Source organism: Oncorhynchus clarkii, chromosome 11, assembly GCF_045791955.1.
Source record: "Oncorhynchus clarkii lewisi isolate Uvic-CL-2024 chromosome 11, UVic_Ocla_1.0, whole genome shotgun sequence".
NCBI classification, from domain to species: Eukaryota; Metazoa; Chordata; class Actinopteri; order Salmoniformes; family Salmonidae; genus Oncorhynchus; species Oncorhynchus clarkii.
Window position 1 is genome coordinate 28,877,522 of NC_092157.1, and position 26,678 is coordinate 28,904,199.

Sequence of the window (26,678 nt, forward strand, 5' to 3'; positions counted from 1 at the left end):
CTGGATTGTACAAAATTGTTAAAGCTCTGTGAAGTTTGTTGTTGGTCATTGCTAGACAGCCATTTTCAATTCTATTCATATATTTGCAAGCTGACTTAAGTCAAAATTGTAACTAGGCCACTGAGGAACATTCAATGTAGTCTTGGTAAGCAACTCCAGTGAATATTTGGCCTTGTGTTTAAGGTTATTGTCCTGCTGAAAGGTGAATTTGTCTTCCAGTGTCTCTTGGAAAGAGAAACCAGGTTTTCCTCTAGGATTATGTCCTGTGCTTCGCTCCATTACATTTATTTTTTATCATGGAAAAACTCCCCAGTCCTTAATGATTACAAGAATACCCATAACATGATGCAGCCATCACTATTCTTGAAAATATAGAGAGTGGTACTCAGTAATGTGTTGTATTACCTGTGCTTAGCTCTATTGCATTTATTTTTATCCAAAGAGAAACACCCTATTCCTTGCCGATGACAAGTGTACCCATAATACGCACAGCAACAGTTGGCAACAGTCCTGTAGTGGACACTCATTTTCCTCTGGGCCTACATCATCAGAGTGTGCAGCTGAACACGACTAGAAACACTCGGTTTGTTATTTTTGACTAAAACAATACCAATATTCATTAAATATAAGTACCAAACTTGTTTTTGCGTGGATTCCGGAACGAGGTTAGTTTTTAACAGCTAGGACCGCTGTTTCTTGTCCCGGAATCCCGAATCCTCTTAAGGATCGGGCCCTTTCTTTCAATTTTCGCCTAATATGACATAACCAAATCTATCTGCCTGTAGCTCACAACCTGAAGCAATGATATACATATTATTGATACCATTTGAAAGGAAACACTTTGAAGGTTGTGGAAATGAGAAAATAATATATTGGAAAAAACACATTAGATCTGGTAAAAGATAATACAAAGAAAGAAAAAAACATTTTCTTGTACCATCATCTTTGAAATGCAAGAGAAAGTCCATAATGTACTATTCCTGGTTAGGCACAATTTAGATTTTGGCCACTAGATGGCAGCAGTGTATGTGAAAAGTTTTAGACTGATTCAATGAACCATTTAATTTATGTTTAAAATGTTGTATCAACACTGCCAAAATGTTCCTAATTTGTTTTATTAATACATTTTCAAATTCGTAACTGCACTATCCTCAAACAATAGCATGGTAATATTTCACAGTAATAGCTACTGTAAATTGGAAAGTACAGTTAGACTAACAATAATTTAAGCTTTCTGCCCATATCAGATATGTCTATGTCCTGGGAAATGTACAACCTCATGCTAATCACATTAGCCTATGTTAGCTCAACCATCCCACAGGGGGGACATCTATCCTGTAGAGGCTTAAAGCCTGCTTGACAGAGTTCCTAAGCTATTAGCCATCAAGCTAACAAAGTTAGTCCCAGATGAGTTTTGCAATGCAGCTTGCTTTCTCTGGAGAAATAAATAAATGGGTCCTGCCACTCTAGGAGCTGTATCTACTACGCTTTGTTTCGGGACAAACCAGATCACTCAGACTTCCAAAGAGCCAATGTTTTGCTTGCCGAGGATTATAGGCTTGAGGTGGCTTCTTTGATCACGCAGGTCACCAGCCTACGTAAGAAACTGGGGAAGACGGAGTGGAATGTTTACCTTTTTTACGCCGGTGGCTGGACGGCGTTCATGCTTGATAGGTGCTACTCCGCCTTGTCGTTTGTTGCTATCCGATTGGCCGGTGTTGCCCGGAGCTCCCTCTGATAGTGGAGTCAAAGGAGGACAGCAATAAGAACATGGCAATCAACAATGGTCCAATCTCACGAACCGTGGAAGCCGAAGACAGCGGCCTCCCGCAAAGCAGTCTACACTCCCAACGAGAGGCCCAGAGCGCATGAGGTACAACTAATAGATTTGACTTCCTGGAGCCTGATCTTTCTGCACCTTGGTCACTGGGGGTACCTGTGTCTGCGGCCGCAGTGCCTACTCTTACGATTTTGAAGTCGGCAACCTTCCTCCATGCTCTAGATTGAGAAGGGCTTCTCCATCTGTCGGAGGCCTGCACCAGACACAGGGAGAAAAGGGCTCAATTTATCCTGCCTCTCGCCCATCCATAAATGGTTCTCTGAATCCTGTGAAGAGTGGCAGTGGGTGGATTTCCTTGTGTTTCTCGCCAGTCGTGATTCTGGGCAGCTCCATGGTAGGAAATGTGACCATTACTTGTGCATAAACAATGTCCTGTCCCAGAGCTTGTGTAAATTACATTACTAAGCTGCTCCTGAATGTACTATGTCAGGACATGGAAATCTATTATATCATAGTTTGGGGTTTTTAATGACATTAGGAAGGGGCAGCTCAGTTGAAAATTGATTTTAAAGAGCTGATTGACTCTCTGCTAGACACTAATAAAAGACCCATCATATCTGGCCCTGTGCCCTCACTGGGTTGTGGCACTGAACGCTTTAGCAGGATAATTTATCTTCCTAACTGACTACATTGTAGCTCAATGGGTGTAACTTTTGTTGACAATTTCGATACCTTTTGGAAACAAAACACATTTCTTAAGTTGGATGGGATCCACCAAAATCATTTTAGTTCCTGGATCCTTTCACAGCATTGTAAGGCTGCGTTGAGAATCAATGACCCAAGCCCAGCTCAGTTAATCTCTACCATTGCGAAGCCTAGTTGTCATAATGCTTCAGCAAATGTACATTAAAATTGTAGACACAATGTGAGTAACCTCATTTATGTCCATCTAACTGCCCTGAATGCCTCTGCTGTTCCTACAGCTATTAAATGCAGTAATCATGTGCCGATGAACCAAATGTATACTGTTGCACTGAGGTTGTGTGCCCTTGTAGGAAGTCCCCTATGTGCAGCTCACCCTGCACTAACATAAATAACATGAGCATATTTTCTACTTCTGCTAAGCTTCCCAGTAATGCAATGAAAACAAGTAAGCATCCCAGAAGAAAAGTGCTCTAAACAGCCCACTTTAACATACGTAGCTTAAGAAACAAGGTTAATGAGATCAATAATTTGTTAGTAACAGATGAAATTCATATTCTGACTATCTATACAGACTATACAGTGGTAGCAATACAAGTTTACAACATTTACAGAAAAGCCAATGGTGGAGGTGTTGCTGTTTATATTCAGAACCACATTCCTCTAAAGCTTAAAGAGATCTCATGTTAAATACTGTTGAAGTAATATGGCTACAGGTTCACCTGCCTCACCTACAGTCCATTCTTGTGGGAAGTTGCTATAGACCACCAAGTCCTGACAGTCAGTATCTGGATAACATGTGTGAAATGCTTGATAATGTATTTGATATCAACAGAGGTATATATTTCTGGGTGATTTAAATATTGACTGGCTTTCATCAAGCTGCCCACCTAAGAAAAAGCTTCAATCTTTAACCAGTGACTGAAATCTTGTTCAAGTTATCAGTCAACCTACCAGGTCAGTAACAAACAGCACAGTAATGAGATCATCAAGATGTATTGATCACATCTTTACTAATGCTGCAGAAATTTGATTTAAAGCAGTATCCAGATCCATCAGATGTAATGATCACAATATATTAGCCATTTCTAGGAAAACCAAAGTTCCAAAGGCGGGGCCTAATATACAGTGCCTTGCGAAAGTATTCGGCCCCCTTGAACTTTGCGACCTTTTGCCACATTTCAGGCTTCAAACATAAAGATATAAAACTGTATTTTTTTGTGAAGAATCAACAACAAGTGGGACACAATCATGAAGTGGAACAACATTTATTGGATATTTCAAACTTTTTTAACAAATCAAAAACTGAAAAATTGGGCGTGCAAAATTATTCAGCCCCTTTACTTTCAGTGCAGCAAACTCTCTCCAGAAGTTCAGTGAGGATCTCTGAATGATCCAATGTTGACCTAAATGACTAATGATGATAAATACAATCCACCTGTGTGTAATCAAGTCTCCGTATAAATGCACCTGCACTGTGATAGTCTCAGAGGTCCGTTAAAAGCGCAGAGAGCATCATGAAGAACAAGGAACACACCAGGCAGGTCCGAGATACTGTTGTGAAGAAGTTTAAAGCCGGATTTGGATACAAAAAGATTTCCCAAGCTTTAAACATCCCAAGGAGCCCTGTGCAAGCGATAATATTGAAATGGAAGGAGTATCAGACCACTGCAAATCTACCAAGACCTGGCCGTCCCTCTAAACTTTCAGCTCATACAAGGAGAAGACTGATCAGAGATGCAGCCAAGAGGCCCATGATCACTCTGGATGAACTGCAGAGATCTACAGCTGAGGTGGGAGACTCTGTCCATAGGACAACAATCAGTCGTATATTGCACAAATCTGGCCTTTATGGAAGAGTGGCAAGAAGAAAGCCATTTCTTAAAGATATCCATAAAAAGTGTAGTTTAAAGTTTGCCACAAGCCACCTGGGAGACACACCAAACATGTGGAAGAAGGTGCTCTGGTCAGATGAAACCAAAATTGAACTTTTTGGCAACAATGCAAAACGTTATGTTTGGCGTAAAAGCAACACAGCTCATCACACTGAACACACCATCCCCACTGTCAAACATGGTGGTGGCAGCATCATGGTTTGGGCCTGCTTTTCTTCAGCAGGGACAGGGAAGATGGTTAAAATTGATGGGAAGATGGATGGAGCCAAATACAGGACCATTCTGGAAGAAAACCTGATGGAGTCTGCAAAAGACCTGAGACTGGGATGGATATTTGTCTTCCAACAAGACAATGATCCAAAACATAAAGCAAAATCTACAATGGAATGGTTCAAAAATAAACATATCCAGGTGTTAGAATGGCCAAGTCAAAGTCCAGACCTGAATCCAATCAAGAATCTGTGGAAAGAACTGAAAACTGCTGTTCACAAATGCTCTCCATCCAACCTCACTGAGCTCGAGCTGTTTTGCAAGGAGGAATGGGAAAAAATGTCAGTCTCTCGATGTGCAAAACTGATAGAGACATACCCCAAGCGACTTACAGCTGTAATCGCAGCAAAAGGTGGCGCTACAAAGTATTAACTTAAGGGGGCTGAATAATTTTGCACGCCCAATTTTTCAGTTTTTGATTTGTTAAAAAAGTTTCAAATATCCAATAAATGTCGTTCCACTTCATGATTGTGTCCCACTTGTTGTTGATTCTTCACAAAAAAATACAGTTTTATATCTTTATGTTTGAAGCCTGAAATGTGGCAAAAGGTCGCAAAATTCAAGGGGGCCGAATACTTTCTCAAGGCACTGTATATGACTTACTATAAAAGTATGGTTACTTTTCATTTGCTCTGTTAAACTTACCCTTTGGAATGACTGTGATAGCAACAGTGAGCCTATTTTGTTATTAAGATATCTCTCAATATCATTCTCAAGATAGCACAGTAGTCAGAGACACAAAGCTAAACAGGGCTGGGCTTGGTTAAAACCCTGGAGCCGGGAACAAATTGACAGCTGTAGATAGATCAACTCTCCAGTAGGAGGTGCTACCCAGAGAATTGTTTTTTGATAGTGGATATAACACTGTTTCAAAGGTATAAATTCAACATATGTAATGTAAAGTTTGTCTATATTGACAATTGATTACCATGGTGACATAATCCTGTGATTGAAATTTCACACTCAAAACAAGATTTAACAGTGATACATTTTTTTTCAAATGTATTTTCCACGTAGATATCATTTCACAATACCTTGACACATTACCTTCAAACAATGTTTGTGCCCATTGGGATTCCATTCAATTCGTTCCAGCATTCACTGTGTGTATACAGTGGCTTAATAAATGTATTCACTCCACTGGCATTTTTCCTATTTTCTTGCCTTACAACCTGGAATTAAAATAGATTTTTTAGGGATGTGTATCATTTGATTTACACAACATGCCTACCACTTTGAAGATGCAAAATATTTTTTCTTGCGAAATAAACAAGACATAAGACAAAAAACAGAACACTTGAGTGTGCACTAACTATTCAGACCCCCAAAATCAATACTTTGTAGAGCAGCCTTTTGCATCAATTACAGCTGCAAGTCTCTTTGGGTATGTCTCTATAAGCTTGGCTGGGATTTCTGCCAAATCTTCAAGGCAAAACTGCTCCAGCTCCTTCAAGTTCTTCCAGTCCTATTCTGTTAAATGTCCCCAAAGCACACCCTTCCTTGGGTCGCTTGTCTTTTCAGTTCGCTGGAGCTAGCGACTGGAACGAGCTGCAACAAACACTCAAATTTGACAGTTTTATCTCAATCTCTTCATTCAAAGAGTCAATCATGGGCACTCTTACTGGCAGTTGTGGCTGCTTTGCGTGATGTATTGTTGTCTCGACCTTCTTGCTCTTTGTGCTATTGTCTGTGCCCAATAACTTTGGTACCCTGTTTTGTGCTGCTACCATGTTGTGTTGCTACCATGTTGTTGTCATGTTGTGTTGCTTCCATGCTGTGTTGTCATGTGTTGCTGTCATGCTATGTTGTTGTCTTAGGTCTCTCTTTATGTAGTGTTGTGGTGTCTCTCTTGTCGTGATGTGTGTTTTGTCCTATATTTTTATTTTGTTTATTTTAATCCCAGCCCCCGCCCCCGCATGAGGAGTTTTGGTAGGCTGTCATTGTAAATAAGAGTTTGTTCTTAACTGATTTGCCTAGTTAAACAAAGGTTAAATAAAAATATTAAGCAAGTCAGCCATATCAGCTGTGGAGTGAACTGTTTAGCTGCCAGATGAGGCTTCGCTGATAGCCAGGTGTAGCGGTGGGAAGTATTCACTCCATGGTGCTGAAAGGAAAGCGCTGTACTGTCGACAGCTTTATGTAGGCCAGTTTGTTGGCACTATTTGTCACCATTCTAGTGCAATTAATGTATTTTTTAGTGTTGTGTTGTGACTTTGCCACCAAGATTTACAAATCGCCACTGATGACGTCCCCACGTCAGTGATGGAATGCAGGGCTTTTTACACTGACAGTAATGGAGTAAAGACACGTTGAAGTTTTCCTCTGAGATTGGTTGATTCAATTCAGTATAATATTCTAACTCGGCTTAAGTTGTAAGTATAGGATTGACTGCTACAGGGATGACATTCTCCCAATCTTCTTCTGGATCATCCAAATGCTCTCTAGAAAACTTGAGACGGGCCTGGACATGTACTGGCTTAAGCAGGGGGACACTGCAGGATTTGAGTCCCTGGCGGCATAGTGTGTTACTGATGGTAGGCTTTGTTACTTTGGTTCCAGCTCTCTGCAGGTCATTCACTAGGTCCCCCCTGTGTGGTTCTGGGATTTTTGCTCACCGTTCTTGTGTTCATTTTGACCCCACGGGGTGAGATCTTGCGTGGAGCCCCAGATTGAGGGAGATTATCAGTGGTCTTGTATGTCTTCCATTTCCTAATAATTGCTGCTACAGTTGATTTCTTCAAACCAAGCTGCTTACCTATTGCAGATTCAGTCTTCCCAGCCTGGTGCAGGTCTACAATTTTGTTTCTGGTGTCCTTTGACAGCTCTTTGGTCTTGGCCATAGTGGAGTTTGCAGTGTGACTGTTTGAGGTTGTGGACAGGTGTCTTTTATACTGATAACAAGTTCAAACAGGTGCCATTAATACAGGTAACGAGTGGAAGACAGAGGAGCCTCTTAAAGAAGAAGTTACAGGTCTGTGAGAGCCAGAAATCTTGCTTGTTTGTAGGTGACCAAATACTTATTTTCCACCATAATTTGCAAATAAATTCATAAAAAATCCTACAATGTGATTTTCTGAAGAAAAAAAATCTAATTTTGTCTGTCATAGTTGAAGTGTACATATGATGACAATTACAGGCCTCTCTCATCTTTTTAAGTGAGAGAACTTGCACAATTGGTGGCTGACTAAATACTTTTTTCCCCCACTGTATATATATAATAAATAAGGTAAAAATCTATCCAAAATAGTAAATAACCCTAGAGCAGTAAAATAATATGCATACATACAGTTGAAGTCGGAAGATTACATACACCTTAGCCAAATACATTTAAACTCAGTTTGTTACAATTCCTGACATTTAATCCTAGTACAAATTCCCTGTCTTAGGTCAGTTAGGATCACCACTTTATTTTAAGAATGTGAAATGTCAGAATAATAGTAGAGAGAATGATTTATTTCAGCTTGTATTTATTTCATCATATTCCCAGTGGGTCAGAAATGTACATACACTCAATAACAATAGGTCTGTCAACAAGTGTTGGAAAAATGACTTGTTTCAAGCCCAAAGTATATTTCCTAACCGACTTGCCAAAACTATAGTTTGTTAACAAGAAATTTGTGGAGTGGTTGAAAAAACGAGTTTTAATGACTACAACCTAAGTGTAAGTAAACTTCAGATTTTAACTGTATATACATACATACCATATACAGATAAATAAATACAGAAAAAAAATGGGGGAAAAAAGAAACAGAAGTCACTTGAACCCAGTCTGGCACAAAGAGAAGATTTATATGGGAGAAAAGCCTATACACATTCTATATACACATGTACTGTATCTCTCACATACGAATTCACCCTTAATCAAACAAAATCTTCTCAATTAGGGTTTATGATTTATCGCCTCCACTCTTTTTATTCATATTTCATCAACAGTTGTTTTTTAATCATATCTATGTCTCCCTTAATTTGGTTTTCATACAGATGTTCACAGTCAGACTGTGATTGGACATTTCAGTTGCCCAGGCTCCCCTTATGGATAGATCCCATAGAACAACTTTACTAGCTATTCTGGCATTTGGCATTTCCAACAGTCTATTCCAAAGTCTCACCATACATGCCTTCCATCTCACCTCAAAGTTCCTAGCCCACATCCCCAGTTATTGCAAGTATACGTGATATGAGTAATGTAAGATATGTAAACATTATTAAAGTGGCAATATTTAAAGTGGCATTGTTTAAAGTGACTTGTGATAAAAAATTTAAAGCGCCCAGTGATTGGCTCTCTATGTAGGCAGCAGCCTCTCTGAGTTAGTGATTGCTGTTTAGCAGTCTGTTGGCCCTGAGATGGAAGCTGTTTCTCAATCTCTCTGTCCCAGCTTTGATGGACCTGTACTGACCTCGCCTTCTGGATGATAGCGGTGTGAACAGGCAGTGGCTCTCGTGGTTGTTGTCCTTGATGATCTTTTTGGCCTTCCTGTGACATCGGGTGCTGTAGGTGTCATGGAGGGCAGGTAGTTTGCCCCCCAGTGATGTGATGTGCAGACTGCACCACCCTCTGGAGAGCCTTAAGTTTGAGGGCGGTGCAGTTGCCGTACCAGGCTGTGATAGAGCCCGACAGGATGCTCTTGATTGTGCATCTGTAAAAGTTTGTCAGGGTTTTGGGTGACAAGGCAAATTTCTTCAGCCTCCTGAGGTTGAAGAGGCGCTGATGACCCTTCTTCACCACACTGTCTGTGTGGATGGACCATTTCAGTTTGTCCACGATGTGTATGCCCAGGAACTTAAAACTGTCCACCTTCAACACTGCTGTCCCTTCGATGTGGATAGGGGGGTGCTCCCTTTGCTGTTTCCTTAAGTCCACGATCAACTCCTTTGTTTTCTTGACATTGAGTGAGAGGTTTTTTTCATGAAACCACACTCAGAGTTCCCTCACCTCCTCCCTGTAGGCTGTCTCGTCATTGTTGGTGATCAAGCCCACTACTGTTGTGTCGTCTGCAAACTTGATGATTGAGTTGGAGGCGTGCATGTTCATACAGTCGTGGGTGAACAGGGAGTACAGGAGAGGGCGGAGCACACACCCTTGTGGGGCCCCAGTGTTGAGGGTCATGTTGTTGTTGTTGATGTTGTTTCCTACCTTCACCACCCGGCCCGTCAGGAAGTCCAGGACGCAGTTGAACAGGGAGGGGTTGAGACCCAGGGCCTCCAGCTTGATGAGCTTGGAGGGTACTATGGTGTTGAATGCTGCGCTGTAGTCAATGAACAGCATTCTTGCATAGGTATTATTTTTGTCCAAATGGGATAGGGCAGTGTGCAGTGTGATGGCTATTGCATCATCTGGACAAAAATACCTGTTGGGGCGGTATGCAAACTGAAGTGTGTCTAGGGTAGCCGGTAAGTTGGCGGTGATATGATCCTTGACTACCCTCTCGAAGCAGAAGTGAGTGCTACGGGGTAGTAGTCATTTAGTTCAGTTACCTTTGCCTTCTTGGGTACAGGAACATTGGTAGTCATCTTGAAGCATATGGGGACAACAGACTGGGCTAGGTAGCGATTAAATATGTCCGTAAACACACCAGCCAGCTGGCCTGCGCATTCTCTGAGGACACGGCTACGGATGCCAGCAGTCTTGCGAGGGTTAACAAGTTTAAATGTTTTACTCACGTCATCCTCTGAGGAGGAGAATGGGGTACCTCTAAGGAATTTTAGGTTGGATGAGCAGAAGGAGTTTAGTTTCTGTATGTTGTTATGATTACACCATGAGTTGTTAATCATAAAACATACACCCCCGCCCTTCCTCTTCCCAGAGAGTTGTTTATCTCTGTCAGCGCAATACATGGAGAAGCCCGGTGGCTGAACTGATTCCAACAACATATCCCGATAGAGGTACAATCTCTGATGTCTCTCTGGAAGGTAACCCTTGCTTGAATTTTGTCTACATTTTTGTCAAGAGACTGGACATTGGTGAGTAGTATACTCGGGAGCGGACTGCCCGTTTATGAAGTCTGACCAGAAGACCGCTCCGTCTGCCCCTTCTGCATCACCATTGATTTAGGTCAGCTGCTAGGATTAGATCCATTGTCCTGGGTGGTGGTCCGAAGAGAGGATCTGCTTCGGGAAAGTCTTATTCTTAGTCGTAATGTTGGTAAGTTGGTAAGTTCTTCCCGGCTGTATTTAATAAGACTTAAGATTTCCCCGGGTAACAATGCAAGAAGTAATACATGAAATAAAATAAAATTACTGCATAGTTTCCTAAGAACGCAAAGTGAGGCAACCATCTCTGTCGGTGCCACCATTTATTTAACTAGGCAAGTCAGATAAGAAAAAAATCGTATTTACAATGACAGCCTAAACCCTCCTCTAACCCGGACGACGCTGGGTCAATTATGCTCCGCCCTATGGGACTCCTGATCACAGCCGGTTGTGATACAGCCCGGGATCGAATCCGGGTCTGTAGTGACTCCTTTAGCACTGCCTTAGATCACTCAATAAACCATACTCAATATAGTGATTAATTTTACTTGTTGGATGTTAATTCCCCTATTTAGGCTGACATTTTGGTGTACATAGCACTCATTCCGCCCCATCTGTCTGCATTCCGCTACCACTCTGACAGAGGAGCTGACTTGAAGTGTCAGGTTCCACACCCAATATTTGCATATGGAGTCATGTGTCACCATTTTATTGCCTATCCAGACAAAGAATTGACTCCCTCTCCCTCTGTGCGAATGAGCCAGAAAAGCAGATCATTCATTATTAAGCAAGTGGGGAGTTTTTGTATAGGGGGCAATGAGTGTCGAAATTAGTGATTATTAAAATGAATTTCTATTTTGATATGTGATGATTATTTGGTCTAATATAAGCTTTGTAAGGATTAGGTTGTTAGGAATGTACTGATATAAGTGTGATGCACGTGATATCCTGGCAACTTTGAGAAAAAACACTTTTATATTGGAGTTGTCCCTATTAAAATCTGAGAATGACTGTGCATACTCATGAGGCTAGCATAGCATATCACTCTCCATTGAATACATGCGGTTGACATCAAATATTTTTTAAAGTATTCAAATAACAAGAAGTAATTACCAATTACCAATCCAAAGAGAGGAATACGCAGGAGCTTGACTTGACAGCCCGCCGTTCCACTTTGTGGACAACGAATCCCGTTGTTAGGGCGAAGACATCATTACATCCAGTATCTCTGAAGTAGCCCAGACTGGGACACCGCATATGAAAGGGGACAGCCTAGTGAAATCCAGCAGTCATGGTTTCATCTCGGTGTAAAATTCTCAGCTGGATTTAGAGCACTCAACATTAAAAAATAATTATGTAGAATTTAAACATGATCAAATTCTCTTGGTTATTGAGGGACACAATCCCTTTGTACATAAAGCTGAAGTTGTAACGAGTCTGTAGACATTTGAATGCTGTCTCTGTGTCGCTCAGAGGAGGCTAGGTAGAAAATTATCTGTCATCAGTTATATGAAATGTTGCCACATTTGTACTGTCACGAAATATGATGATATATATTTTAAAATTATAAAATAGGCAGCAGGCCTAGCTTATGGCCATCTCATAAAAAAGTATTACTTTTGGGTATGTCTATTTAGGTGGAAATCTACATTTTGCCAGAACATTCGAGATTAAACAAAAAAATCAATAAAATTGCCTAAACCCTTTGACACATGCGATCACATATTTGTGATCATTGTTGAGTGGTCCCTGCAGTGTACCATTGCAAATATGTGATTATCACATATCTGTGATCATTGTTGAGTGGTCCCTGCAGTGTACCATTGCAAATATGTGATTGGAACAATAGCAACTGAACATATGATGCAACAAAGCATCTAAACAATCTGAAAAACATCTAAACAATGTCTTCACAACTTTATTCCTAAATTTCACCTTTTATTGTAAAATATAAATGTGAACTTCATCATCCATGCATCACATGGAACATATCCACTGCCAAACTCCAAAAACCAGTCTAAATAACAGGTTGCGCTGGAAAAAAAAAACATAAGTTAACAACCTACTGTAACAGCTAGATTTGCTTACAACGTACCACATCTCTGGTGAGCACAAGGGACAAATGTATTATTGTTTTGAAAAGAGATGTGTCAGCTAGACTAACAGCAGCTAAATTCTTCATAATGGTAGCCATATTTGCTTATGCTTGAAAAGCAAAAACTCCCTAATCCCAGAATGCCATTCACTATAACACGCAAATAAACAAAGTCAAAGATAGCTGTGCCCATTTTCCCACTTTTCAGTTTATTACAAATCTTTGATGTACTTGTTACAGTGTATACAAGAACCGAAGCGCATGACTTGACAAGTCGTTTATAGTTTTTGACAAATCACAAAGCTAATTAAAATGTTCTCATGTCACACATCATCACCCCAAATTCAAGCCTACTGCCTAGCCTAACTGTAGTGTGAAAGCTAAACAGGGTTGCCAGACTATGGTTTGCTTATGGATAAAGATCGTACTTTTTGGAGAAATGTCCTCTGGTCTGATGAAACAAAAATAGACCTGTTTGGCCATAATGACCATCATTTGGTTTGGAGGAAAAAGGGGGAGGCTTGCAAGCTGGAGAACACCATCGCAACCGTGAAGCACGGCGGTGGCAGCGTCATGTTGTGGGGGTGCTTTGCTGCAGGAGGGACTGATGCACTTCACAAAATAGATGGCTTCATGAGGATGGAAAACTATGTGGATATTTTGAAGCAACATCTCAAGACATCAGTCAGGAAGTTAAAGCTTGGTCACAAATGGGTCTTCCAAATGGACAATGACCCCAAGCATACATCCAAAGTTGTGGCAAAATGGCTTAATGACAACAATCTCAAGGTATTGGAGTGGCCATCAAAGCCCTGAGCTCAATCCTATAGAAGATTTGTGGGCAGAAAATAAAAAGCATGTGCGAGCAAAGAGGCCTACAAACCTGACTCAGTTACACCAGCTCTGTCAGGAGGAATGGGCCAAAATTCATTCCAACTTATTGTGGGAAGCTTGTGGAATTTTACACAAAACGTTTGTCCCAAGTTAAGCAATTTAAAGGCAATCCTACCAAATACTAATTGAGTGAATGCAAACTTCTGACCCACTGGGAATGTAATGAAAGAAATAAAAGCTGAAATATATAATTCTCTCAACTATTATTCTGACATTTCACATTCTTAAAGTAAATTGGTGATCCTAACTGACCTAAGACAGGTAATGTTTACTAGGATAAATGTCAGGAATTGTGGAAAACTGAGTTTAAATGTAATTGGCTAAGTTGTATGTAATCTTCCGACTTCAACTGTAATTCCGTTGAGTGAACCATCCCTTCAACTCGTAGCAACTTAGTTCTGACAGACGTTTACGTGACAACCAGAATGCATTGTATAATGTCAACAAACATGGCGTCACACAAAGCTGGCAATTAGCTTAGCATTAGTTCATCATAATCAATATAACCTTCAAAAAAGTATTTTACACACATCATATGTGGCCATTACAATCTATGCAATCATCAGAATGCATGATGTCACCAGTACTTGAAAACATGTAAATACATTTTGCTCCTGCATACGTGCCTGCATGCATACATATGGTGTTCTAAAATAGAAACAACAATAAGGTATACAGAAACTAAAACGAGAACGTAATAAGGCACTTACTTTGATAGGACAAAGTTGTCCAAAGATGTTATTAATAAGGAAAACAACAATGAATGCAATGCGGGCGCCAGCGTGAAAATGTGTCAGGGGGAAAACATTTGTAATTTTCTGAGTGGAGATGCACAAATGTCTGCATACTTGATCTGGGGAACCACTGGGGAAGTACTTTGCCTCTCGAAGAGAAAAGTTTATCCAGCTCTAACATACATTTTCCGAAACAGTTTTATGGGATACTTCTATGTGAATAAATGAATGAAAATGATGAAAACACCTCAATTTATAATAGATATTGACAAGTTGCAACAAAGCCTATAGATAATTAGCAGGCACTGGTTTGAGGGCAGCGTGGGTTTTAAGTGCATTTTTATTTTACCTTTATTTAACTAGGCAAGTCAGTTAAGAACAAATTCTTATTTTCAATGACGACAGATTTGTACCTTGTCAGCTCGGGAATTTGAACTTGCAACCTTCCGGTTACTAGTCAAAAACTCTAACCACTAGGCTACCCTGCCGCCCCATTGTGTAACAATCAAGATTTGGAAGAGTGAGTGCATTCTGACATCATGCACAGAAAAAAACTCATGGAGGGGCGACCATTTGAGATATTTGAAAATTCCACCCCATTTGATTTGTTGATTTGTTTCATTAGTCCATTATTGATATAGTCCTAAAATGTTTTGCATGTCAGCGATCGTATTTTCAAGATATACTTTACTTTCAAAATACCGAAATAAAGCTTGTATGATGCAAAATGCATCACACTGGCTGTATATTGAAAGTTACATATCTTGAAAACCTGATTGCTGACATGCAAAACATTTTGGGTCTATATTACCATGGCCCAATTAAAGAAATACCATATGATTTGGGATGGAGTTACAGCGTTGCCCATTACTGTTATTCAAGGGCTACCCACATAGCTTCAACATGGCTATACACACCACCGTGATGGGCTTTCCTTCCCCACAAAATTCCAACACCAGCAAAGTAATTTCTTGTAATTGAATCAATTCGGGGGGTGGGAGGAACACAACTATATATGAATTTAAAAAACAGAAAATTCAGTAGAGGTGAGAAGTAGCAGAATCCCTATGCCATGGGTAATGGCTTCATACTTTTCTTCTGGGGTTTTAATGGGGGGACTTTTTCCCTATCCTATTTCCTGTTCTTCTTTGGTGATACATGGACTAGCCTGCTCCAAGCAGAATTGGAAATCAAGCAGGCGTCATTGAAACTGCAAGCCTTTGAAATATTTTCCTAAGGTCTTTGAAACGTCACAGTTCTCTGTGTTCTTTGGCCTAAAACTTCCGCTGACATAAATATTTCGCAACCTGATATATTTAGCTGGGCAAAATATTTTACACACTAAATATTTTGCCCAGCTTTGAAAATGTTGCATCTTTTTAAATACATTAGGCCCTAATCTATCGATTTCACATGACTGGAAATATAAATATGAATATGTTGGTTACAGATACCTGAAACAAAAGGTGCAGCGTGACAGATGTCCTTCGCATAGAGTTGATCAGGCTCTTGATTGTGGCCTGTGGAACGTTGTGCCACTCCTCTTCAATGTATGTGCGAAGTTGCTGGATATCGGTGGGAACTTGAACACGGTGTCGATCCAGAGCATCCCAAACATGCTCAATGGATGACATGTCTGGAGAGTATGCAGGTGATGGAAGAACTGGGACATTTTCTGCTTCCAGGAATTGTGTACAGATCCTTGCGACATGGAGCCATGCATTATCATGCTGAAACATGAGGTAATAGCACAACAATGGGCCTTAGGATCTTGTCACAGAACTGAATCTCTGTGGATTCAAATTGCCATTGATAAAATGCAATTGTGTTTGTTGTCTGTAACTTATGCCGGACCATACCATAGCACCACCACCCCACACCATACATGCTGTCTGCCTTCTGCCCAGTACAGTTGAAACTGGGATTAATTCATGAAAAGGACACTTGTACAGTGTGCCAGTGGCCATTGAAGGTGAGCATTTTGCACTGACGTCTGTTACGATGTTGAACTGCAGTCACATGTTTTGGAGTGGCATTTTGTTTCCAGCAAAAGGTGCACCTGTTTAAGGATCATGGTTTCTTGATGTGCCACACCTGTATTATGTATTATCTTGGGAAAGGAGAAACAAGAGAAGCAAATTTATGCCATTTTTTATTCTGAGATAAATAAACTATTTTTTTTGCTCATGAAACAAGGGACCAACACTTTCTGTTGCTTTTATATTTTTGTTCAGTGTATTTCACAAGCATAAATATTTCACAGGCCTTCAAACTTTGCAGGTCGAAATAAATCTCAATCCAAAATATTTTGCAGTCTTTTACCAAACTTCACATGCCTTTGGAAATATTTCACAGCTTTTTTCCAATCTTTGCAGCTATTTCCAGACTTAGAAGGCTTTTCAAATATTTTGCAACCTTTTACCAAACTGCTTTGGTTTGCCCCTTAGGGACACCGTCATAATATCACCACAAAGATTTCTCAACCAACCAACCACTTCCCCTGTGGTGTGGAATGTACTGTAATGATAATCAGCGCAAATTTTATTCCCTATTAGAGAGGGAAAAAAAAGGATATGATGTGACATGACATGTATGTTAAGTTTTTCCACTTGTACCTTTCTAAATTATGTCAAGGTCATCACGTTTCTGCATTGGCTTTAAGCATTTTAAGGCCTCATATAACATGCTTTGTCAGGTAATAAAGCGTACCTGTTGACATTAAAATGTTATGGCTTTGTATCCAATATAAATCAAAACCGCCGACTCCAAAGTTATTTCTTGGTCGTGTTGTAACAACCACAATATTTGTGTACCATTTGTTCCCTGCCAAGCAATGTTCTGGAACATTACTCAAGCCACATAACAATCATTTCCAAGTCCTATTTAATGAAAGATAATAAGACCCAAATTTGTCTTACTTTAAGCTATTTATTGCTTTTGCCTGCCCCTGAATGCTTGATTATCTTAAACATTTTCCTCTTTCTCTCTAATTACTTTCTGCACATTTCAGAAAATTAGAGAACTGGGACACTGATTGTGTGTATGTAAGTGTGTGTGTTTGTGTGTGTTCCTGCCTGTGTGTGTGTGTGTGTGTCTGTTCTACAGACACTCAACCTGAGTGAACCCGAGCCAGCAGTAAAATGGCAGAGTATAGAACAGATGGTCTGTGTCCCAAATGGCACCCCTATCCCTCAATGTAGTGCACTACTTTTGACCAGGGTCCTTAGGGTCGTGGTCAAAATAAGTGCACTACATAGGGAATAGTGTGCTATTTGGGACGATTCTGAACACTTTTGCTAACAGCTCCTCCATCATCCCATCTCCCAATCAGGCTCTATGATTTAGGCCAATCAGTACCGTCTCGGCCTGCATCTCTGCTTTCCCCACTCCAGCATCAGTGACCCATTCCCTCTGTATTAGCCCTGCACTCAAAATACAACTCTACCTTCAGAATCGTCCTACATGTTATGCCTAATAGAGGTTTTATAAAAGTCTGCTACTCACAGTGCCTTACAAAAGTATTCATCCCTCTTGGCGTTTTTCCTATTTTGTTGCATTCCAACCTGTAATTTAAATAGAATTTTATTTGGATTTCATGTAATAGACATACACCAAATAGTCCAAATTGGTGAAGTGAAATTTAAAACATTACGTGTTAAACATGTATTTACCCCCTTTGCTATGAAGCCCCTAAATAAGATATGGTGCAACCAATTACCTTCAGAAGTCACATAATTACTTAAATAAAGTCCACATGTGTGCAATCTAAGTGTCACATGATCTCTCACATGATCTCAGTTTATATACACCTGTTCTGAAAGGTCCCATGCAACACCACTAAGCAAGCAGTACCACTAAGCAAGCGTAGTGGCACCAGAAAGCATGCGGCACCGCTAAGCATGCGGCACCACCAAGCATGCAGCACCACCAAGCAAGTGGCACCACTAAGCAAGCAGCACCATGAAGACCAAGGCGCTCTCCAAACAGGTCAGGGACAAAGTTGTGGAGAAGTACAGATCAGGGTTGGGTCAAAAAAAATATCAGAAAGTTTGAACATCCCACGGAGAACCATTAAATCCATTATTAAAAATGGAAAGAAAATGGCACCACAACAAACCTGCCAAGAGATGGCCACCCACCAAAACTCACAGACCAGGCAAGGAAGGCATCAATTGTAGAGGCAACAAAGACACCAAAGATAACCCTGAAGGAGCTGCAAAACTACACAGCGGAGATTGGAGGATCTGTCCATATGTCACGCCCTGACCTTAATTATCTTTGTATTCTTTATTATTTTGGTTAGGTCGGGGTATGACAAGGGTGGTATGTGTGTTTTTGTCTTGTCTATGTTTTTTTTGTACAGCTATGGGGTTTTGGTATTGTCTAGGTAAATGTAGGTCTATGGTGGCCTGAATTGGTTCCCAATCAGAGACAGCTGTTAATCGTTGTCTCTAATTGGGGATCCTATTTAGGTTGCCATTTTCCATTTTGGTTTTGTGGGTTATTGTCTATGTGTAGTTGCATGTCAGCACTCGTTATTATTAGCGTCACGGCCATTTTGTTATTTTGTTAGTTTGTTTAGTGTTCTTTGTGTTCTTCCTAATTAAAGAAGAATGTATTCAAATCACGCTGCGCCTTGGTCTCATTGTTACGACGAACGTGACACCATAGGAACACTTTAAGCCGTACTCTCCAAAGAGCTGGGCTTTACGGAAGAGTGGCCAGAAAAAGCCATTGCTGAAAGAAGAAAATAAGCAAACATGTTTGGTGGTCGCCAAAAGGCATGTGGGAGACTCCCCAAACATAATGGAAGAAGGTACTCTGGTCAGCTGAGATTAAAATGTATGTTTTTTGCCATCAAGGAAAACCCTGTCTGGCGCAAACCCAACACTTTTCATCATCCCGAGAACACCATCCCCACAGTGAAGCATGGTGGTGGCAGCATCATGCTGTGGGGATGTTGTTCATCGGCAGGGACTGTGAATCTGGTCAGAATTGAAGGAATGATGGATGGAGATAAATACAGGGAAATTCTTGAGGGAAACCTGTTTCAGTTTCCAGAGATTTGAGACTGGGGCGGAGGTTCATCTTCCAGGAGGACAATGGCCCTATGCATACTGCTAAATAGCAACACTCGAGTGGTTTAAGGGGAAAAATCTAAATGTCTTGGAATGGCCTAGTCAAAGCCCAGACCTCAATCCAATTGAGAATCTGTGGTATAACTTAAAGATTGCTGTACACCTGCAGGACCCATCCATCTTGAAGTAGCTGGAGCTGTTTTGCCTTGAAGAATGGGCAAAAATCACAGTGGCTAGATGTGCCAAGCTTATAGAAACAAGCCCCAAGAGAATTGCATCTGTAATTGCTGCAAAAGGTTGCTCTACAAAGTATTGACTTTAGTGGTATGAATAGTTATGCACGCTCAAGTACTTTTTTTGTCTTATTTTCCTATTTTGCATCTTCAAAGTGGTAGGCATGTTGTGTAAATCAAATTATACAAACCCCCAACAAGTCTATTTCAATTCCAGGTTGTAAGGCAACAAAATAGGAAAAAAGGGGTTTGAACACTTTCGCAAGCCACTGTACCTATGACTCAATCATGTCAAGAGTGCATGTAACATGAACATTGTGTGCTGGCGTATGTGTGTGTCTGCCTGTGCCTGTGTATACGTTGCTGTGTGCTGATTCTGTATATGTCTGAGGCACAGAGACATAAACATTTTACATGGACTGAGTAGCAAATATTTGATTTGTGTTTTTATTGATTTCAGTATAATAAATACAACCAATAGACAAGTGAAGTTTGAGTCTTACATAAACAAGTTTTAATGACTCCAACCTAAGTGTTTCAACCACTCCACACATTTCTTGTTAACCTCTAGTGACTCCCCATCCCGCATGAGGGAGCGTAATCATCGACTGACACTAATTAGCATAACGCAACGGACATAAATATTCCTAGGAAATATTCCTATTCATGAAAATCACAAGTGAAATATATTGAGACACAGCTTAGCCTTTTGTTAATCACCCAAAACTATAGTTTTGGCAAGTCGATTAGGACATTTACTTTGTGCATGTTGGTCACGCCCTGACCTGAGATGTCTCTGTTTTCTTTATTATTTTGGTTAGGTCAGGGTGTGACTAGGGTGTGTATGCTGGTTTTGTATGTCTAGGGGTTTTGTAGGTCTAGGTAATATGTATGTCTACGGTGGCCTGATATGGTTCCCAATCAGAGGCAGCTGTTTATCGGTGTCTCTGATTGGGGATCATATTTAGGTAGCCATTTTCCCTTTTGTGTTTGTGGGTTCTTATTCTATGTTTAGTTGCCTGTCTGAACTATTCATATTAGCTTCACGGTTTGTTTTGTTATTTTGTTTGTTCAGTGTTCATTCTTATAATAAAGAAGAATGTACCCATACCACGCTGAACCTTGGTCCTGATCATTATGACGAACGTGACAATGACAAGTAATTTTTTTAAACAACTGTTTACAGACAAGTTCATTCCCATATAATTCACTGTATCACAATTCCAGTGGGTCAGAAGTTTACAAACACTAATTTGACTGTGCCTTTAAACTGCTTGGAAAATTCCAGAAAATGATGTCATTGCTTTAGAAGCTTCTGATAGTTTAATTGACATTATTTGAGTCAATTGGAGGTGTACCTGTGGATGCATTTCAAGGCCTACCTTCAAGCGCAGTGCCTCTTTGCTTGACATTATGGGAATATCAAAATAAATCAGCCAAGACTTCAGAAAAACAATAGTTTGGGAGCAATTTACAAACTCCTGAAGGTACCACGTTCATCTGTACAAACAATAGTACGCAAGTATAAACACCAATGGACCACGCAGCCGTCATACCGCTCAGGAAGGACACGCATAGAAAACAATTTAAAGGCAATGCTACCAAATACTAATTGAGTGTATGTAAACTTCTGACCCACTGGGAATGTGATGAAAAAAATAAAAGCTGAAAAAAATCGTTCTCTCTACCATTATTCTGTCATTTCACATTCTTAAAATAAAGTGGTGATCCTAACTGACCAGGAATTTTCACGAGGATTAAATATCAGGAATTGTGAAAAAATGAGTTTAAGGTGTATGTAAACTTCCGACTTCAACTGTATGTAATTATTCATATAATAATTTATATCATTATTATTATTGCCACTGTCAGAGAAACATTTAAGGCCTATTGTTACAGAACCTTTGAAGATGATTGTTGCTGTACGTGCTCTGTGCATCTGTGCAATCCTCGGGCAGACTCACTTCTCTGTTTACATCAATGATGTCGCTCTTGCTGCTGGTGATTCTCTGATCCACGTCTACGCAGACAACACTATTCTGTAAACTTCTGGCCCTTCTTTGGACACTGTTAACTAACCTCCAGAGGAGCTTCAATGCCATACAACTCTCATTCCGTGGCCTCCAACTACTCTTAAATGCAAGTAAAACTAAATGCATGCTCTTCAACCGATCCCTGCCCGCCCGTCCAGCATCACTACGCTGGACGGTTCTGACTTAGAATATGTGGAGAACTACAAATCCCTACATGTCTGGTAAGACTAAACTCTCCTTCCAGACACAGACTCACATAAATCTAGAAATGGCTTCCTATTTTGCAACAAAGAGTCCTCCACTCATGCTGCCAAACATACCCTCATAAAACTGACTATCGATCCTCGACTTCGGAAATGTCATTTACAAAACAGCCTCCAACACTCTACTCAACAAATTGTATGCAGTCTATCACAGTGCCATTCATTTTGTCACCAAAGACCCATATACTACCCACCACTGCGACCTGTACGCTCTCGTTGGCTGGCCCTCGCTTCATACTCGTCACCAAACCCACTGGGTCCAGGTCATCTACATGTCTCTGCTAGTTAAAGCCCCACCTTATATCAGCTCACTGGTCACCATAGCAGCACCCACCCGTAACACGCGCTCCTGCAGGTAAATCTCACTGGTCACCCCCAAAGCCAATTCCTACTTTGGCCTCCTTTCCTTCGAGCTCTCTGCTGCCAATGACTGGAACGAACTGCAAAAATCACTGAAGCTGGAGACTCATATCTCCCTCACTAGATTTAAGCACGGGCTGTCAGATCAGCTCATAGATCACTGCACCTGTACATAGCCCAACTGTAAATAGCCCATCCAACTACCTCATCCCCATACTGTATTTATTTAATTATCTTGCTCCTTTGCACCCCAGTATCTCTACTTGCACATTCAGTTTCTGCACATCTATCACTCCAGTGTTTAATTGTTATATTGTAATTTCTTCACCACCATGGCCTATTTATTGCCTTTACAACCCCCCTTGCCTTACTAGCCCCCTTATCTTACCTCATTTGCACACACTGTATATATACTTTTTCTACCTTATTATTGACTGTATGTTTGTTTATTCCACGTGTAACTCTGTTGTTGTATGTGTCGAACAGCTTTGCTCTATCTTGGCCAGGTCGCAGTTGTAAATGAGAACTTGTTCTCAACTAGCCTACCTGGTTAAATAAAGGTGAAATTAAATACATTTAAAAAATCATGGTAAGTGCAAATGTCTCATGCTAAGAGCATATGCCTCTTGGTAAAAGGCTCTGCATGGTCAATCCGGAATCTGCAGTGGCCTTACAGCATTTACTGTGATGTGGCCTCAGCAGAAGTGAGGGCATTCCTACTTGTGCAATGCGGAGCAGAGCAGAGCTGTTATGAAGGAAGTTCTCAAGTAAGTGAGGTTGTGTTTATACAAGACCTCCTGCCCCATTTACTGTCAACCAATAATGTCAATCCGGAGCTATATGGAGACCTCCTCATTGTAACAACATTTGGGAGGCACACGCACGGTGATGCGGTATGGAGCTCGATTTGACTTCTGCGAGCTTCCAGAGGCGCCACAATTGCGTCACATGCTCCAGATTGAATCACTGGAGCAAGCATAAATTGGCTTTAATATGCTTAACATTTTAATACTGTAGTATTTCTTCACATTAGAAGCGCAGCAATGTGAACAAGGCATTGGGCTATGCGCAAACGTTCTCTGCATAATGCAATAAGCTGGAAAACACCTTTGTCAATAGCCACCACACATGCGAGCAGTTTCATGACACCGAGATTAAAATATCCAACTTGTCTGAGTTGCTAACATGATTAGGATTGTGCCTTTTGCTACTGTACAATGAAAGAAAGTACATGTATGAAAACAATATCAAATGAGAGAAATAGGCTACTGGTTTCAATGGCAAGTCTTTATAAAATAATTGCCTTGCACGCATGATTGTATTTTGGCTAGGCTACTTTGAAGCAAGGTAAAACATGCCACATAATATGTAATCTGTCACACCCTGATCTGTTTCAACTGTCTTTGTGCTTGTCTCCACCCCCCTCCAGGTGTCATCCCACCCCCCTCCAGCTGTCACCCATCTTCCCCATTATCCTCTGTGTATTTATACCCGTGTTCACTGTTTGTCTGTTGCGAGTTCGTTCTGTTCGTGAAACCTACCAGCGTTTGTTCCCCTGCTCCTGCCTGTTTCTTGATCCTGTTTTCTAGTACTTCCCAGTTTTTACCATTCTGCCTACCCTGAGCCTGCCTGCCGTTCTGTACCTTAGCCCACCTTACTGAATTATTGACCCCTGCCTGCCCCGACCCTGAGACCGCCTGCTGTTCTGGACCCTTTTCACCTTCTCTGGATTATTGACCCCTGCCTGCCTTTGACATATCGTTTACCTGCTCCTGTATTAGAAATAAACTTTTGTTCCTTCTACACTTTCTGCATCTGTGTCATACCTGAAACGTGATATAATAAAATGTTCAGGTTTCAAACAATTAAGTATATGTTTTCAAAATGCATGCCGAAGCCTGCCTAGTTGCCAGTGCACTTGAGTGGCAAACGGGAAGCGTGCTTCGATTACCAGTTCATAAAAATAGTAAATATTTTTAATCGTGGGCCATTGTTTTTAAAACGCGATTGGATTTAGAATTGTTGTGCAGTAATTGGGCTTATAAAAGCAAGTTTCACTCCAGCAGCAACAGTTGTTTGATGAGCCTTAGCAACAGCTCTCATGGTAGTTGACTGGTATTTCCTTTAAAGAATAGGCTAAAATGCATTATTCCGCAACTGGATTTTTTTTTCTTCTCTTGGGCAATTTAATATATATATTTATTTTTTTTATCGGCAAATAGTCGGCTATTACCATCTGATGGAAACCCTGGTGTGTGTGTTTGTGCAACTGACATAGACATGATGTGAACCTACTCTCTTGAGCCTGTAGTTTGGGTGACCGTGGCACGCTCCTCCCTGGGAGATTTTGTGATTGACGGCTAGGCCATTAGTCACCAGACTGCACGGTCAGGCTGGGGAGACGGGGGAAGACAGCGGGAGACGGCTTAGTAATGGCTGTCCACCTTGTATCAGTGTACACACACATACATGTAGACATACATTTGTTATACAATCCTTGTGAGGACGAAACAATTGATTCTCATTTAAAATCCTATTTTCCCTAACCCCTAACCTTAACTCCAAACCCTAACCCATACCGCTAATTCTACACTTAAAAATAAAGGTGCAAGTTAAAACCAAATAAGGTTCTTGAGTGTGATACCATAGGGTAACCATTTTAGGATCTCAGAATAACCATAAATGGGTCAGTTCTTTGAAAAACCATCCCATTCATTTCCAGTGCCGGAAAGGAATAGCCCTGCTCCAGGTTTTTAAGCCTAATTTGCACATTTCTCAGGGTGCCTTTCGAGTGAATTTTAGAGTTACCAGTACTACCCATAACTGTGTTTACTAGTGACAGAGACATCATTGTTGCATTAATTCATTTCAGTCAAGTGGATTGAATTGATTCAGATAACTATTTCAGTAGCATAATATTAGTTAATAATTCAATGTACATGTAAAAACATATATATTGAAACAAGCAATTCTAAAATGTCAACCTGCAACAGAGTATGCTGGGAAATCTGATAATGATGGGCAGGGTTTTGGTTCAACTCTTGTTACTAACTCATTTAAGTCTTTACAGTGTTCATTTAACTCTTGAATCAACACTAGTTAACACTGGCCAATTTGTTGTGTGCTATGAAAGGGATACATCTGCAGGCTTTCATACACACACACACGAATGTATGCAAGCACAGACACGTGCCCCACAGTGTATTGCCTGCAGTCCTTATGGACTACTGTTTAAGGATCAGCCTTTTGTTGGTTTTCTGTATGAGTCCAGAAATAAAGTTATTATATTCCCTCTGTGCCTGTGCCTCTGCCTGAATAAAGTGAAAGATTGGGAGGGATGCTCTATCAACAAGATCTCACTGTTTGACTTCAGTATTCAACGTTTGTCCAGGGAGGAGGGGGGGGGGGTAATAAATGTCAAATTTTGATAATCACATTTAGGCATTCATTCAAAATGGTAAATGCAAGGGTCAAGGTTTGGGATAGGGTTAAACAACTTTTTTGATTTTTATGAGTGCCTAGCACTGGGATTGATCACGCTTAACTTAGGGATAGCCCCCTTTTTTTCATTGTCGCCTAAAATTGCATACCCAAATCTAACTTCCTGTAGCTCAGGCCCTGAAGCAAGGATATGCATATCCTTAGTACTATTTGAAAGGAAACACTTTGAAGTTTGTGGAAATGTGAATTGAATGTAGGAGAATATAACACAATAAATGTGGTAGAAGATAATACAATGAAAAAAACAACCATTTTCTTTTTTTTTCTACCACCGTCTCTGAAATGCAGCAGAAACGTCCCACTTCCAGCTATCACTCTGGAAGTGGGAGAGTGTATGTGCAAAGTTTCAGACGAATAACATGACATTTAGTCTGAAGTCACCCAGGTACATTTGGGCAAATCGTGAAGGAGACATTTTTATTCATATTACATTTTTCTGCAAGAATATCGTCAAATCTGTATACTTGGACTTTGATTTAGTTTTCCAGTATTAGTAGCCATATAAGTTCAACATTTGCAAAACAACCAGTTTTCATAACTTCATAACTCTGAATATTCTTATAATCCTTGTCCAAAGGGAAAAGGCAGACTGTCGCAAAAGGTAAGCAGCTACATTTTGCGACAGATACAAGGTTTCCGGATACTCCCATAAAGCTCATTGGCTATCTATCTAGCTTTGTTTGACCCCGATTGGTGCTTATTTGACAAAGTTAGTCGATCAAGTGAAGACCGCCCGTGTCATCTGCGTGCCATGAAGGCGTCGCTCTCTGACCAACTTTGGTGTTCTATAGTTACATTCTAGGATCTCTGAGGAATACATACGAACGTGATTTGGCTGGTTGAAACAACATTTAGGACTAGATTTTCAGA